General features: G+C 43.6%; 1 long non-coding RNA gene across 2 annotated transcripts; it reads right to left on the reverse strand.

Moving 5' to 3' along the window:
- Window positions 1–4,158: 4,158 nt before the first annotated feature.
- On the reverse strand, window positions 4,159–5,307 carry LOC311429851. 2 transcript variants are annotated; one of them, XR_014688411.1, is made up of 4 exons: window positions 5,265–5,307; window positions 5,040–5,099; window positions 4,676–4,848; window positions 4,159–4,583 (listed from the first exon to the last, which is right to left on the reverse strand). It is a non-coding gene; the product is annotated as an uncharacterized lncRNA (long non-coding RNA). The 2 variants fall into 2 exon arrangements; XR_014688412.1 differs by having other exon boundaries at window positions 4,669–4,848; window positions 5,265–5,306.
- Window positions 5,308–5,521: the final 214 nt, after the last annotated feature.

The following is a 5,521-nucleotide window of genomic DNA, read 5'->3' on the forward strand; positions in this document are numbered from 1 at the left end:
GTGTGCAGAAATGTGTTGGTTATGTCCTAAGACTAGAAACAAATGAATATTAGCTTCCTAGGCATACTCACCCTCAATGTATTTTCTGAAACATAAAAGAGGCTGGCCTAGAAACGTTAAAAGTGTTGCCTAAGTGGGCACTAAAGTCAGCCCAGGGCTCTGTTACAGGTGCCTCTGCCCTGGGAGGGATGGCAGAGCATGAAGGCTGGGAGCATCAGATTTTTTATTTTTTTTTAATAATTTATTTCTTCAGTAAGTTCCTGATACTGTAGAAACTTAGGCATACATTTTAGTACATGAGTAATTCTATTGTGTGTGTATGTTTCAAATTAAACAGGGGGTTTCAAAGGAAGGTGGCATCTGCACGTGTGTTCTCATGAATTCTACTATCAGGGATGAGTGATGCTGGAGCTCATTTGAGGTTCGGGCTCTCAGCAGAGGCATGGTCTAGGAGCAACCTCTGAGAGTGTCCCAGCACATCTGAGCTACTTCTGAGTGCAACTGAAGTCAGAGAAATAATGTTCTTCTGGCTGAGGACTAGCAAGTCTAACAAATGTGCTTAGAGGAAAACTCCCTATCCAGCTCTCCCCATGGAAAAGATCATTGACAGACTGGTTTCTAACAAGCCAATAGAAATCGATTCTTGCTGCTTTTAAGTGTGTTAAAATTACAAACAAAGTTTAAACATGTTTATCCACTGCTATTTTTGCTTTTGAAGAATCTCTCATTAACCTCAGTTTAAACTAATCTAGTCACTGCGTTATTTTTGTATCCTCTCCTGAAAGAAAAAAAAAAAAAAAAAAACAAACAGGTGGATTTCATGATAAACTGTGTTAATTTGGACCTTTTATGCTATGTTGTGTTAAATAACAGAGTATGGTACATGGAAATCCTCAGATGTGGTCCTTTCCCATATATCTGCTTTACACAACATATTTCTTAATGGTCTGTATATTTAAGCATAATCACTAGATTTCTAGTCCTGATTTCTCCTAAGCCTGTAGAAATACATAGAGTGCTGTGAATTTAGATGTGTATTTTCTTATGAAGCCTCTTCTTTTGACTTTCAAGGAATAAAGCATAAAATATTTTCAACTTCTTTGACTCTACTTATATATATGCTGTTATTAAATATCCCAGCTGCTAAATGTGTTGCCCACATACCCAATTCCTTGTGAACAGCCCGAGCTGCAGCCACGATTAGAGGCAGGTTTGGGCACAAGCAGCATAGCAAGGGGCAGTGCTGGAGCAGGGGAACCAGCATGTGCAAGGTACGCTGTGAGTGCAATGGAGTTAGCTGAAATACCTTAACCAGATCAAAAGTCTGTATTATACTGCCTAGAGATCCCGACTCCCAAGGACAGGAAACACTAAAATCCCAAGCCAGTAGAGAAGGGATTCAGTGGGACAGGAGGAAACAAGAGGGACAGAGGCAGAGCAAGATATATGGTCTGCAGAAAGACACGGCGTGGCAGATGCTCACCGGAGGCAGAGATTACTCAAGGCAGGAATTAAGATACAAGCAGCAGAGAAAGTACGACAGGAAGCTGCTCTAGACCCTGCTGGCAGGGTGCAAGGATGGAGGAAGGGCTGTTGGGGGCAGATAAAGCAGGCGGTTGCAGCCCAGATAAGGGGGACAGTGACAGGGACAGGGATGGAGCAGGGCCAGCAGGCGCAGCACGAGCAGGGCAGGTGTGATGCAGACAGCACCAGGATGCTCCTGACACCGCTTGCAGGGCAGTGACAAGATGCTTCAAAAGCTGCTGTAAGAAGTGGGAGCGAGAGGAGGAATGAAATGGGAGCTAGTGAACTTTCCAGAGCAAAGGATTGTGGCATGCATTTAAAATAGAGCCTAGTGTGCAAGAATAAAGGCTTTCCAGGCTTCAGGTAATGACACCTCAGACAGGCCCATCTATAGCAGAAGGCAGAAATGTTAAGACACCGTATTGCAGGTGTTTATAGGCCAGATGCAAACAAACAAAAAACAACCCAAAAGTCAAGCATTTATTTAGAAAACGTCAGAGTTGTGCTCCCCTTTGCACAAACCTGATAGCCACGCAGCTTGCACTGATGCATCCTTATACTTTGCATCCTGCAAAGCCGTGGTGAGGGCGGGCTAAATGCCGTGCTGGGAGCAGGCTTTGCTTGCTGATGAGCTTGCTTGGAGAGAGGGGGGGGATAAGCAAAGGACAGTTTTGCAGGAAATCTTTGTGGTTAAAACCCCAAACTGCACAGCAGGAAATCCGGGTTACGTTCCTGGTGGTCACAACCGGTGGGGAAGTCACTTTTAATCTCTGTGCTTCAGTTCCCCCGCTCTGGGTGTCGTGAACAGCTCGGCTGGAGCCGAGAATAGCCGTGGGCCCCGGCGGGATGGAGGGGGCTGAACCCAGGCGTGTGCGAGGAAAGGGGCCCCGTGCTTTGCTCTCCCATCCAAAACCACAGCACTGAATAAGCAGATCTTTTATTACCCCGATGCTGTCGGTCTAATCTGAATCTTTCCGCTCTGTTTGTGCCCTTATCTGGCCACAGCCGGCAGGAGGCTGGCAAGGAGGCTCCGCTCGGCCCGCACCGCGCATCCCATAGCACCCACTGGCAGCACAAGATTAAATCTGGTTACGTGCCCTTCTTATTCTGCCTCTCCAGCGGTGTCTCGGATGGATGCCAGGTCACTGCCCTCATCTGAAATGTCACTTAGCAAGGACTAGGAGGTAGCAAGGCAGTAAGGATAGCTGTATACTTAACTGCCAGATCAGGTCTTAATGCCAGAAGAAAAAAAAAAAAAGAAGAAATGCTTAACATCAAACACAGAAGGTAGCCCAGGACAAAAGCCTGAATGTTTGCCCTCAGTGGACCATAACTCCAATGGTAACAGCTCCCATGGGGACACAGCTTTGGTCCTACCTAAACACCCACCTAAGGCAACTGCAGGTGTAATGCCCTGCTTATTTTCTGGCTGTTGTTTATGTTCATGGAGAGGGATTATTTCTTTATTTTCCACCCAGCCAGATAAAAGCTTTCACTCAGAGCTATGCCTAATATCCACAGAATTGTTTCTTCTACACCAGAGAAGAGTTGGCTTTCTCCAGCCCCATGCTCTTCAGGTCCACTTTGCCACACCATTGCTAAGCTGGTGATGGGGAGTGGTAGTGGGACACTTTGCACGGATATTTGCTTCATTGTCCGCATAAATCCTCAAGATCTTTTGCCTTCTATATTAAAACCCTTTCCTCTTTTCTTATCTTCTTCTGGCCTTATCTTCTCTCTATCAGAATTTATCTTGCAATTTTGACTCCTTTCTTTTGTCCCTGCAGCAGTTTCCCCCATAAACCCTGCTTCCCGTGTAAAGCCTCATTGCCCCCCTGCTCTCTTCCTGGAGCAATCTTCTGTCACAGACTGGAGCCAGGATCTTTTAACCTTCTCCCATAGTGCCTGATTTTAATCCATATCCCTAGTCACTTGTGACTAATTAGGTTGCTTTCATAAAATCACAGACATTTACACTGGGATTTTAGCCTGTGGTAATCTGAATTTAAGTAGCTCTACTGTTTGTTGTTACTACTTTCAATCACCTTTCTACTGAAAAAAAAAAAAAAAAAAAAAAGGGTTCAGGGTGGATTTTTCTACAACTTCTTTACTTTGTGGATCATTAAGTCATATTCTCCGTACTAGAGGTTATTCTTGTTGCTTAACCTCATCCTTTGTTTTGCTTTAAAAGCCACAAATCCTAGGAGAGAAGGTTTGGAGTTATTTTCCCTCTCTTTCTGCACCCAGCAGTTGCTGAAGCCCTTTCTGCTGTTTTCCATCTCCTGGCTCTTTGTCCAGAGGAACCATCATCTATGATTTATTTACCACACAATATCCCTATATCATCCCTAATCTTACAACTGCTGTGTGGGGCACCCTGCACACCAGACCTTGGGTAGCAGCAAGATTTGTGTGCTTTCCCCTCCAACATCGCCCAGCCCAGACAGCCAGGACAGCCAGGAAGACATTTCCAACATGTTCCTGTCTTTCCCATTTATTGCCAAGGATCATCAAGAAACAGGACTCATGCTATTCAGGGAGGACAAATGGCTTTCCCCAGACTCCTGAACGCTTTGTGCTTCTTCCTTTTAAAGAGTAATTGGGAGGAAAATAAACAAAACAAACAAAACAGCAGAATAGCACTTCTGTATTTGTAGAAGATATTTACAAGGCAAGAGATACTAAACAAAACTTGAGAAATTTCAATTAGAAGTGTACTCACTGTCCTGATTTATACTGAGACCTGTAAAGTTTTTTAAAGCCTACACTATTGTTGTAGGCATTTTGTACTATGCTGCAGGAGATGAGTTGCACATAAAAGAATAATTAGTGATTAAAGACATTTCCTGGTTTTATCCAGCCTTCCTCTGGGATCTGGGGGGCTGCTCACCTCTTTTGTTGTCAAATTTCTGTCCACTAAATGCAAACATTACAGAACTGGGGGCAGTGGCTGATTCACCAGAGGGCACGCTGCCATCCTGAGGGATGTTGACAGGCTGGAGAAATGGGCTGAGAGAAGCCTCCTGAAGTACATACTTGGAGGTGTCATAAGCCAGTATCTGTGGGTTTTAAAGCACCATTACGCATGTGGAAGGTGAATGAGAATATCAGAATCTGATGTTGTGAATAAACATTGTGCAATACTTATCACTCTTCATATTTAGATGAACTCCATCCCGGGGACCTTGTGTGAAGATGGATTCCTCCCTGCTTCCCTTTGAGAACTTCTGACGCCTGCTGCTTGCTCCTTCTCCCAGGCCCCTGTACACAGAGAAGGATCCAGCTCAGCTTTAGGTCTAGTCCAGGAAGGCAGATTTGCAATTTCTGCAATATTTGATACACATAGAAAGTTAAACATGCAAGCATAAAATTGGTAGCCCCCACAAATTAGTCATTTTACAAACAATTTTTTTTTTTTTTATTTCTATTTTTATTTTTATTTTTATTTTTATTTTTATTGTGTGTGTGTGGAAACCTCTTTCTATTGTCATCATTTCTGCATGATTTCTGCCTACCTTTTGCCAGGGAATAATTTCACAATCAGTTTCAGCTAGTTCATTTTCCAGAAACCCAGACTGAAAATTAAAAAGAGATTAACTTCTAAAAACAGCTCCAAAATATACACAGAATGGGAAAAAAAATAAAATAAAAATAAAAATAAAATAAATAAAAGGAGGGAAAGGTTTGCCTTGAACCCTGATAAAGGGTTGAAGTGCAATCCTGCCCTGTTCCCTATTTACCCAGTTCAGCAGGCAGCTGCATTTGATCCTGCCAAGTAAAAACAGCAGCAAAATGTTCCTGTTTATATTGGTGCTCCTTAAACCTGTTTCAGTGGCTGTTTGTTTAGCTTTAGTTTATCAAGAGAGATACACCAGGAAAGTGTGGTTCCAGTTGAAAACCTTGAAGCAGGGTCCTTTGCTTGGCATCAACACGGCTGAATGAAGTTGTCCAAAAAGCCAGCCAAGGCTCAGCGAGAGCCAAGCACTCCTGAATCAGG

Source organism: Aythya ferina (assembly GCF_964211825.1).
Source record: "Aythya ferina genome assembly, chromosome: 1".
Taxonomy (NCBI): Eukaryota; Metazoa; Chordata; class Aves; order Anseriformes; family Anatidae; genus Aythya; species Aythya ferina.